The sequence below is a fragment of the Podarcis tiliguerta genome, assembly GCF_965153285.1.
Source record: "Podarcis tiliguerta genome assembly, chromosome: 14".
Taxonomy (NCBI): Eukaryota; Metazoa; Chordata; class Lepidosauria; order Squamata; family Lacertidae; genus Podarcis; species Podarcis tiliguerta.
In genome coordinates, this window is record NC_139547.1 from 22,542,095 (window position 1) to 22,554,537 (window position 12,443).

Below are 12,443 nucleotides of genomic sequence, written 5' to 3' on the forward strand. Positions count from 1 at the left end.
TAAAAGACTTTATACTGCTTAGAGACTGCTTTGAAACACCAAGTGGCACATAAGTGCATTTAAACAAATAACAAATTAGTAAACTAACAATGTGTTTGATCGGCATATTTTATTTCTGCATTTGCTTTTGCTATGCCATCTAATCAACTGTGTTCTTGAAGTGGTTCACACAGCAGTTTGAAACCAATTAACAACAACAACAACAACAACAACAACAACAACAACACTTTGTGACATTTCAGTATGAAGCAGTAATGCAATATAGAAATGCACTCAGAAGACTATTAAATGACTCAGGAGAACAGAACAGGTCTTCACGAGGGAATAAGGTTTTCAGTGCCTACTAGCCATGACGGCTATGCTCTGCCTTCACTGTTGGATGCAATATGCCTCTGAATACCAGCTCCTGGGAATTGCAAGTGGGAGAGTGCTGTTGCACTCAGGTCCTCCTTGTGGGTGCCCCATTGGCATCTGGTTGACCACTGTGAAACTCGGATGTTGGATTGGATGGGCCACTGACCTGATCCAGTTATTCTTATGTTGACCTAAGAGACAGTGGTGTACGTGACAGGTGAGCCTTTCTGGAGAGGCCATTCATAGATGGGGCACCATAATTGAAAAGGGCCTCTCCCTGGTCATTGTTTCCATCAGAATTAAAGGATTACATGGAGTTGATGATGAACAAGCTTAGTGCCTTCAGGCACAGCTTGGCCAGCTCCCCATGTAAGAGAAGATGTACAGATGTCTAGCTCTCCCAAGAAGGGGTGCTCAAGCACTTGCTATGCATAGGGATAGAGGATGTTGCCATATACTGAGTCAGACCGTTGATCCATCTAGTTCAGTACTTTCTAAACTAGGGAGGAACCTGTTGCTGCTCCTCCTGCTGCTATATATCTTCATTCCTCCTGCATGTAAGAGCAAAAGCGTGCTTGAAGTTGGTGATCAAATACCCAGTGCTGTCACCACAGCCTTTCCCTTAGCTTCCAACTCTGCCCCTTGGCATCCTGGCCAGGCACAGTAATGGATTGTGAACGATGGGGAGGGGGCAACTGTGTATTAGCAATGATGATGATGATGGATGATGAAACGTTTCTGTGTGTTGTTTGGGTGCTTAGAACAGCAAGTGCTTGTGTGCACATAGTAACATTTCACAAACAGGCAAGATTACATGAGTGAAAGACATACACACATACAGAGTAATGTGTGCTAGTACAGGTGTGTTTGTGTGCTGCTAGTATAAATCATACAAGTGTGTTTGTGTAAAACATGCACACAGAGAATATATTTGATTTAGGATTGCCATATGTCCTCTTTCCCCCGGACATGTCCTCTTTTTCAGGGGTATAATTTCTGTTTGGGAAAATTTTTAAAATTTGCAAAAATGTCTGGTTTGGTTTTTTTTTGTTTCTCCCTTCCAGCCGGGCTGCCTCCTTCTCCACCTAGCGACACCTCCTCTGCTCTTCTCTTTCTTGCCCTCTTATTGGGTTACGAGGTACCTGTTTGTATCACAATCCTATATATATCACAGTTCTATATATAGTGGGGGTGTTTAAAATGAGAGTTGTCATAGCGATCCGTAGTTAGAAGTCAGCCAATGTGTCCTCTTTTTTGCTCTTCAAAAATATGGCAGCCCTAATAATAGAGCACCTATGGCAGATAAATTAATAAAACAACCAAATCAGTCAAGATGGACTAAAGAAACCTACACATGAAACATTTCCAGAACTAGTTCAAAAGGAAAGGGCAGGGAAAGCCACACCAAGCAAGCCACACCTTCCACAGCAAGATTGAATACAAAGGAATAAATGTAAAAGGACTACAGTAAATTGGAAAAAAGAGGGTGGGGTATAACTAAGGGACTGGGTTGGAATGATGAGTGGCAAGCAGAAGTAAATAATAAATAAGGGCAAGAAGGTGGAGCCTGAGAAACTAGTTCTTTTTCTGTCATATCTGTCCCCTAAAGCACCAGGATTGGGGAATATGGGCAAATAACTTCCTCTGATTATAAACTTGGCCTGTTAGTCACAGTGGAGGTCTCTGCCCTCCATTCTCCCCATTCTGGTGCTTTTTCTACCTTTCTTCAACTCACCATGGCATTTTTGTTGTATGTTAACCTTACAGACATTAGTTTTGCACTTCACTGACACTTGTCTGCAGTGTTTTTTCTAGTGTCTGAGGTGCCAAAGTGCTTCAGATTGTTTGACTCTGACTTGGGGCAATTCATACAGATCCTACTTCACCTCAGACAAGCCCAGAAACCCTCCTAAGCACCTTGCTTTGGGTGCCTGCCGACACGACTGCATACCCCTAACATCCAGTGCTATGCAGAAGTGACATCTTCAGTGCAAGTTGACAGACAGTCTTTCACCAGTGTTTTCTGTGTGCTCCAGGTGGGAACATATGGAATCCCCTCTGAGATATGTCAAAACTCTTTTGGCTTCCTCAAATATTCCTCAGGTGGTCCTAATTCAAAGTCTGATGGTACATTGTGCCAATGCTAAGCCAGCATGGACCAGCTGTCCCAGTAGGTAGAGTAAGACTCTCTCTTCAGGCAGCTGACTTTGAGTGTCAGGAAAGGGCAGCAAATTGTCGGCTATTTAATATTTTATTGTTGCATTTTTATTGCCCACGGGAAGCGGAGAGGTATGTGTGAAATTTGCTGCCCCAGGTGCCAGAATAACTTGGCAAACCTTGGCTGCTATGAAATTTGACTAGGGTAGGGGATGTTGGAAGAAGAACAGCAGAGATCGTTCAGATAGTAACTTACCGTAATTCTGTTATCAGTAAGGCAGCTAACCAACAGGGTGATCATGGTGGAAGCGTTGCTTAGCAACACGTCAGATAGTCACTGAGGTACCATGTGCTCTGATTAGCTACATAGTTCTGAGGAAACTTTCTCCCATCTGCTATGTACTATGTACCTGAAGTAAGAAAGACAAAACCTCTCTGTTCATTTCTCCTCAAATTATACATGGTTCTTGTTCAGCTTTCCTCAGTAAAGTGTTATCAGGACTTTTCTGTCTGGATTCTGCCTACGTTAAGTGACTTTGCTAACTGGGAAAAGGGGTCTTCTTTGTTGCTTTTCCTCATGAAGCAAATACCTTGGGTTGGCCCTGGAAGACCACTTAGGGATTCCATGAATGACACCTCAGTTATGTGAAGAAAGGCAGAATAAAAATGCAGTAAGAGAAATGTTTTAACTGAATTGGAAGAACCTCCACATTCAATTCAAATGTATGTTAGACTCAAAGAAGTCACATAGCGGGGTGGAATTGCTGACAGAAAATACAGAATGGATAAATTTGAGAGGAAATTGTTACCACTTCTTTTATGATATGTGAGGAGAAAGACAGGTGTCAAATTATTCATTCTGACTCATTCTGCTGGAACTAATATTAACCCAACCAGGAAAAAAAAGGAATAATATTAAATATGCGCGCGCACGCGCACACACACACACACATTCAACCTATCAGTATTAGATCTGCCTGTGTACACATTAACTTGTTGCAGCAACTTTATCTCCTTCAGGCCATGGAATTTAAGCTTGGGGAAAATAGTGGAAGCATGAAGAATAGATTGTTATCCTCCAAATCCACCTTTTCACTTTAATGTTCACAAATGGGGGATCATGGAATCATGAATACTCCATGTTCCATACATGTCTTGGGCTCGTGTGTATATGTGTGTGTGTGTGTGTGTGTGTGCGCTTGTCAGTTAGCTCTAGAAAAATCTGTGTGGCGGGGGGGGAGATGGCTTCTTTGTCCTTCAAGCAGGAGAGGTTAGGTTTGGTTGGTTGGTTGGTTTTGCCTATACAAATGGAAAATGATTTTTTGAAATTCACACTTTCTCAATTTTTGCTATGTAATTCTCCAGGCAAACAATTTGTACCTTAGAGGAAAATGTGCAGGATAATGCACACATTATAGTGAAAACAACATAAAAAAGCAAATTATATAATTATTGTGGAATAGGACATCCCTATTTTCATCGGAGAAATGTTGGAGGGTATGAGTTTGCTCAGAATGCAAAACAGGCTTGCTGGCACTGCAGTAATTATAGCAGCTAGGTAAACTTAAAACAAAAAACACCTATGCCCATATCTATGTATCTTCTTCATGCATACATGTATAAACTCGGTCTTTACGCCAGCCCGAGCAAGGAAGTCAGAGTGCATGTGTGCACGGGAGAGATTTTCTTTTTCCTTTTGCAGAGCTGAGCTCCGGCATATTAAAAACTTGCCAAAGGCGCTCTCGGAGATGGGTTTCCTTTCTTCATCAATTATTTAAAACCTACCCAAGTCTCCCCTGGAGAGCTCAGAGTCAAAGCTGAAGGCACAATGATTCCCAATTAGTCAGGGACTTGGCTTCCCTGTTGATTCACTCAAGAGCAAGGTTGATTATGGAAACACAGGCATTCGGTCCTCTCATCTCTCTCTATCTGAAAAAAATATATGAAGCGAACTAGAGAGACATAGAGTCAGACACACACACAACTTTCGTTAGCGCCGGAGAGTGGCAACTCTGGAACAAGCAGGTAAGGGTGAAACGCAGATGTCTTCATTAGTGGCCTGTCACCTTATGTACAGTTTTTAAGATTCTTGGATGTGTATAATGCAGGGCTCTCCTTGCACTTGATTCAGGAGTTGCAGCTGGTGCAGAATTCTCTGGCGTGATCGCTGACAGGAGCAAGACCCTGTCAGGATACAACACCTCTGCTCAGAGACCTGCACTGGTTGCCGATTTGCTACCGGGCTAAGTTCAAGGTGTTACTATCAGTATATGAAGCCCTTAACAGCTTGGGACAAGTTTACTTGAGAGATTGCTTTACCCCATAGATGCCCACTCAACCACTTCGATCTGTGCAACTGCTACTGTCCACATAATACTCATTTTGCATTTGTAAGAAATCAATCTTACACCCAGACTTTGAAACTCCTTGCCTACTGACTCCAGGCAAGCACCTGTCTCTTTTCGGCACCTGCTAAAAACATGGTTTTGTTTACACAAGTCTGTCCAGACATGTAGAATGTTGACTTGTGTTGTGACCTGGTTTTTAGCTTATCACTGATTTTAATTGTTTTTTGAATGCTTTAAACTGATAATGTTATTGTTTCATTCTTTTGGAAAACCACTTTGAGGGTTATTCTTTTATTTGTGCAGTGAAGCAGTGTGTACATTTTATGAAATAAATAAAATTAAAATAACGGTTCAGGTCATCCCAGGTCATAGCTGGGGACACCTCCAGACATTCTACACCTCGTGAGAGGGGTACAAGTGCATACCAGAAATTTAGTTATGCATAATTAAAATTGATTAAAGCACCCTGTTGTTCTAGCACAACAAATCCACTTTTAAGACACCAAAACAGACTTATTACAGTTAGGAAAGTCATGAGGAAATCCACTAACAAGAAGACTTATAAACACCTTGCAAGCAACTCAGAATGAATGCTCAATAAAGACTGGCCCGTTATTCAGTCTCCCTGAAGTAGTAGTAGTAGTAGTAGTAGTAGTAGTAGTAGTACCCTGCCCATCTGACTGGGCAACTTCCAACAAAATATAAAAACACAGTGAGACATCAAACATTAAAAACTTCCCTGCCTTCAGATGTCTTCTAAAAGTCATATAGTTGTTTATCTCCTTGACATGTGACGGGGGGGCATTCCACAGGGTGGGTGCCACAACCAAGAAGGCCCTCTGCTTGGTTTCCTGTAATATCAATTCTCACAGTGAGGGAACTGCCAGAAGGTCCTTGGAGCTGGACCTCAGCATCTGAGCTGAATGATGTGGTTCAATCCCGAGGATCTTCTGTTGAATTTGGTAAACCTTGGAGTGTTGTGGCTAGTCAGTGTAAATAGTTCAGATAGCCCAGTACCTGAGAGTTTCCTGCATTCCTGCATTCCATAAGCAATCTTCTGGCCGACTCCCTGGCTTTTATGAGTCATCCACACACATCTGAAGCTATCACGATATATATATATATATATATATATATATATATATATATATATATATGGCAAGCAAGCTGGGATTCACAGGAAGCTGGGTTGTGCCTAATGCCACATCAGAGCCCTTGCTGGATCAAAACTCAGTTCGCAATCTTAGAAATGAACTGCAGTGAGAAGCGATGGACGAGAGGAGGGTCTGCTTGGAATATGGGCAAGTCCATCTTCCCAGTCATTAAGGTGGGTTTCTTTTTCTGCTGAGTGGGCTAACAAGAAGAGGGAGAGAGAAAAAAAATCTGGCAGAGAAATCCCATCTTCCTGCAAGAATCATTGGAGGCTGCAGTCCTTTATGAGGATAACAAGGTGGTTGGAGGCATAAAAAGGGAGGGAAATGCTGATTAGTTATGGGGAAGGCTCAGGAAACTGCTTAGCCTAGCAGCACGGTCAGAGTGGAATGAAAGCTTGCTAGCATAATCGTTAATTGGGTGCTTACTTACCTACTAATTTGAGCTGGAATGTCAGCAGCTTCAAACTTCATCCCAAACCAGAGGTCAGGCTTCAATGCTACAGTATAAATCGCATTTTTAAAAAAATTAAAAAGGGATGGTGAGGGAAAAATAAAGCACAACACTAACAATTAGGTAATTATGGAACCCTACCCCCTTCAATGCTGTTGCCATTTAACTGGACAAGTTCAGGTCAGTCATAATAGGAAATTTGTGTCTTAACTATGGAGACAGCTGTCTTCCCCTCTTCCTAACAGCCAAATCTATAGCTTGGCAATTTATCTGACCTGCAGCTCATGAGTTTTTGTTTTAAACCCAACCTTCTCTCCTTGCAAATGTATATTTATTAGGAATTTGAATATAATGAACTCTTGCTTTCCTGTTTACTAGCCAGCATAGCGTGTTTTGTTTTGCAGGAAGGAGGAAGATAGTTTCTGCAGATATTTACAAAAGTTGGTGTAGTGGAACAGTCTCTTTTAACAACAGGCAAGCCATGCCAAGCGAAATAGGATTACTGTTTGTGTGGTGGGTAAACCTGGTGAAGAAAGTGCTTTTAGGCCCTCTGCCTTACTTACTGGGCTCTGGGAAGGTCTTGCGCAGGCTCTGAAGACCTTCATGAGATCTTGTGAGATCTTGGACGTCCCCATGAGATCTTGTGAAAGCCTCCCGAGCCAATAAGCAAGGGTCTTCTGCGCCTATTCCATTTATTTATTTATTCTTTGGTGATGCATGTAAAACTGTGATCACATTGGTAAAATCAGCATAAGTTGCAATTCAACTGTATGTAATTAGAGGAAATTCCCAAAGATAGGTCCTACCACACTGAAGGCTTGATCAGTGTACCGTACTTACTTTTGAGGTAGCTGATTTTGTGGGTGTGTTTTCTTTCATTCTACTAATCATGTCATCAGGGCTTTTCTTATGTTTGTCAGGCAACTGTCAGGTGAGCACATGGGGCAGGAAAGAACTTGTAACACTTGTCTCCACCTCCATCGTTCTGCCTGGACACTGAGGTCTAGCGCCGAGCGCCTTCTGGCAGTTCCCTCACTGTGAGAAGCCAAGTTACAGGGAACCAGGCAGAGGGCCTTCTCGGTAGTGGCGCCCGCCCTGTGGAATGCCCTCCTACCAGATGTCAAAGAGAAGAACAACTACCAGACTTTTAGAAGACATCTGAAGGCAGCCCTGTTTGGGAAAGCTTTTAATGTTTAACAGACTAGTGTATTTTAATACTTTGTTGGAAGCCACCCAGAGTGGCTGGGGAAACCCAGCCAGATGGGCAGGGTATAAATAATAAATTATTATAAATTATTATTATAAATGCAATTAGCTTTTATTCACAGAAAGTAAGAACACAGCAGAGTTCTTCTAGCTTGTCTTATCTAACAGGAGATGTTGCTAAAACTGACCGTGGGTCCTGCCATTCCCCTCTAGTCTCTCACTCTGGATCCCTCCCAAGCAAACAGAGAGGGTGTTGAGGAAGTGAGCTTCTCCTCTGGGCCTGTCTGGTCTGTTGCTCAACAATATGCAGGACTCTCTTTGAGCGGGGTGTGGTGTGGGGAGAAGAGCCAGCAGGACTAGGATTGTCCTGGTGGTGTGTGGCAGGGGTAACTTCTGACTCCTCTCTGTCTGGGTCTGTGCTCACACTGAGACTCTCAGCTTCTAGCCCTGTCCTGGAAGAACCTCCTTATTCTGATCTGCCTTGATCGCTCAAACCTCCTGCTTCAAGCACCTCCCAGCTCATCCTTTCTCCAGACTGCTCTCTAGTGTCACACCACCACAACCCAGGGTCTAAGATGTCTTCTTCTATGTCCCCCCTAGCGGGGCTTTCAGGCACTTGGCATGTACCACTCTTCCTCATGCAGCCAGTCCTGGACAGTTGTTATGGGCTACAACTCCCATAGCGAAGGCTGAATTAAGACATAGGTAAAGGGACCCCTGACCATTAGGTCCAGTCGTGACTGATTCTGGGGTTGTGGCGCTCATCTTGCTTTATTGGCCGAGGGAGCTGGCGTACAGCTTCCGGGTCATGTGGCCAGCATGACCAAGCCGTTCTGGCAAACCAGAGCAGCGCACGGAAACGCCGTTTACCTTCCCGCCAGAGCGGTACCTATTTATCTACTTGCACTTTGATGTGCTTTTGAACTGCTAGGTTGGCAGGAGCTGGGACTGAGCAATGGGAGCTCACCCTGTCACGGGGATTTGAACCTCCAACCTTCTGATCGGCAAGTCCTATGCTCTGTGGTTTAACCCACAGTCCCACCCGCGTCCCGAAATAAGACATAGGAAACTGCTATATGCTGAGTCAAGCCATCAGAATTGCATCCAAATATCAATGGCTGGCAATCATGAGTGGGGAGAGAGCTGTTGTGCTTGTGCCCTCCCTGTGGGTTTTCCAGAGGCATTTGCTCAGCTACTCTGCAGGATGCTAGACTAGATGGACCTTTGGCCTGATCCAGCAGGGCTCTTTTTATGTTCTTATGTAGAGTGTTGAATAGAAAGTTGCTGTGCTCTTATTTTTATAATGCCATCGAACAAAAATCCCACTTCCAGTACTCTTAAGGTCATTGCTGCCTTTTACTCTGTTCTGTTGGCCCGAAGGAAAGAAATACAATTATTTTCTATCAGCTGGGTGACCTGGAAGGCTCTTGATGACTCTATGAATGGAGACAGTCACATTGACCTGAACCGTTGGGAAGACAAGGGTGCTTAAAGCTGTAAAATTTCGAACCTCTCATTGATTTGAGATATTGCTCATGGTGCCAGCCTACTTCAAAATAACTCCTATTGATTTCAGTGGGACTTACTCCCAGGAAAGTGTATGTAGGATTGTAGCCTGAGATAGGAATCTTCAGAGAAGTAGCCTTGTTTTATCAGTAGATGGTGGTAGAGCAACATGAAAAGGCTGCAACTGTGTTCTTAAAGGTTGTTCTGAAATGTTAAATTCTGATCCTTCTTGAAATGAGAATGGAAAAGATAAATCAGAGGGAGGTGTATACGCAAAGGTTCTTCCATCAAGTTCTTCCATCAACTGATAGAGGACAAACTTGGTATCTGCTTACAGAATAATGCTTTCTTGTTGAAATGGACTGGCTCTTTAAATCGGCTGCATAGCTCCATACTGATAACCCCCCATGCAGAGGACCATCCATATAAGTTGATGTACAATGAGTCAGACTGTTGTCTATTTAGCTCAGTATTGTCTATGCTGACTGACAGTAGCTGTCCAAGGTTTCAGGCAGGAGAGTTTCCCAGCCCTACCTGAAGATGCTGTAGATTGAATCTGGGACCTTCCGCATGCAGAGCTATGGCACACCTATACTATATGAGGCTATTAAAATATTCCCAAGCCCTGAGATCTGCAAGGTAAGCCCTGTTGTGGATTCCTGCACCTAATGAAGTTTGTGGTGTGTGATTACATGCAAAGGCTTTCTTGCCTTTATTCCTGCATTGCAGGGGTGGACTAGATGACCCTTGGTAACCCTTTCCAACTCTACAATTCTATGAATGACCTTGTCTCAAAGATCTAAATTGCTATGACACTGCTTTTGTTCTGGCGGCAGGTGAAGTTGTACCTTCTTCCATGGGTTATTGGGGAGGAGTCAGGATGTTTCTCTGTCACTGCAGCTTTGATTTTTCACATGTCATTTGTATTTATATAGTTTTATGGTTAAATTTGATCTTGAGGCCTAGGTGTCTCTGCCCTGGGACCTTTGGGTGAAGGGTGGATTATGAATATTTGGAAATAAATAAATATTGATAATTACGATCATGACAAATATTTCTGCCCTGTTTTTTCGGACAAAGTCCTCCCAAGGATGGGTTACAAAATAATAATAATGATCATCTCTGCATAAGTTCCAGCTTGCCAATATCCTTCTTAAACTGTTGCGCCCAGAATGGGACACAGTATTCCAGGCACAGTCTAACCAAGGTGAAATAGAGTGGAACTGTTACTTCCCTTTATCTGGACACTATACTTCTCTTGATGCAGCCTAGAATTGCATTAGCATTTTGTGGTGCTGCTGTTGACTGTTGACTCATGTTAAGCTCGTGGTTTGCTAAGACACCCCCCCTCGAACCTTTTCACATGGATTGCTGTCAATCCAGGTTAAATTTGTGCATCTAATTATTCCTGTCTAAGTGTAGAACCTGGCATTTGTCCCTAGTGAAATTCATTTTGTTTGCTTGGTCCAGTTTTCCAATCTGTTACGGTAATCTTGAATCCTGAAGCTATCTTCTGAGGTATTAGCTACCCCTCCTAGTTTGGTCTGCAAACTTGATAAGCATCCCCTCAATTCCTTCATCCAAGTCATTTGTAAAGATGTTGAACAACACCAGGGCCAGGACAGAACCCTGCAGTGCCCCCTTGTCACTTTTCTCTAGGATGATCAGGAACCATTCGTGACTCTCTTTGCGTTTAGCCAGACAACCAGATAGAAATCCACCTAACAGTAACATCATCTCACCCACATTTTACCAGCTTGTCCCCAAGAATATAATGGGGGACATTGTCAAAAGTCTTACTGAAATCAAGATATGTTACATTCACAGCATTCCCCTGATCCACCAAGCTTGTAACTCTATCAAAAAAATCTCTCCATTGTTTTAAAGCTGTGAGCAGCCCCAGGATCTTAGGGTGAAAGGTGGTTATTAAATACATTCATCATCATCATCCATAAGGGGCGTATCCAAAAAGCAGATGATTTTGATCCTGTTGTTAGTTGCTAAAAAGACAAGTTTGAGAGGGAGAAGTTCTGCTTTTCTTTTTTTTTTTTATTTTTTTTAAATGTTTTTTATTTATACAACAAGAAAGACAAACAAACAAACACCGAACACGAATACCAAACCATACACTAATCACAAAAACAACCATAGACACACAATACTCCTAGCAGACAATAAAACATCTATTGGTCTTAACACTAAAGACCCGACCTCCCGTCCATTCCATACTTCAAATTCATATTACTTATTGCCCATACACATTTTTTCTTATAATTAAACTTATTCTCATTAAATCTAATTTCTTATATCTACCTTACTACTCTTACTGAAGTTCCTCGAATGCTGCAACAGAATTTAAACTACTATATTTATTTTTCAAATATTCTTTGAAAACCTCCCATTTAGAAACAAATTCCTGTTTTGATTTATTCTTTATTTTTTCTGATAAACCATCTAATTCAGCATATTCTGTCAGCTTTTGGATCCAATCTTGAATAGAGGGGATTTCATTACTCTTCCATTTTGCTGCGATCAAAACTCTTGCTGCCGCCGTGGCATATAAAAAGATACCCTTCCTCTTTTGTGGAATATCCAAATCTGTTATTCCCAGGAGGTAGGCCTCTGGTTTTTTATTGAAAGAGATCTTTAGCATTTTTTGCAGCTCTGCATGTATACTCTCCCAGAATGCCTGTATTTTCCTACATATCCACCACATATGGAAGAATGTTCCTGAGTCTCCGCATCTCCAACAATTACTTGATACATTCTTATACATTTTTGAAAGCTTCCATGGTGTTAGATACCATCGATGTTGCATTTTTTGAAAGTTCTCTCTAATCGTGTAACAATTTGTGAATTTCCAATTGATCTTCCATAAATTTTCCCATTGGGCCATGGTTATTGAGTGGCCAAAATCCTGGGACCACCTCACCATTGCCACTGTTTCCTCCTCCTCCTTGACCGTCCAGTCAAGGAGGAGTCGGTAAGTTTTGGAAAGGGTTTTTCTTTTAGAATTTACAAGATCAGATTCAAATCGGGAAATTTCTGTTGAGAACCCCTTTTGTTTGTCAGATTTAAATTTTTCAAATAACTGATGGTATTGGAACCAGTCTGAAATGTGGTCTCTTATTTCCTCAAAGTTTTTTAATTTTATTTGGTTATCTTCATTTTTTAGAAGTATTTTATATGTTGGCCAGCTTTCCTGAGTATTTTTCCGTTTTACTGCTATGGCTTCTACTGGAGAAGTCCACCATGGGATTTTAGGCT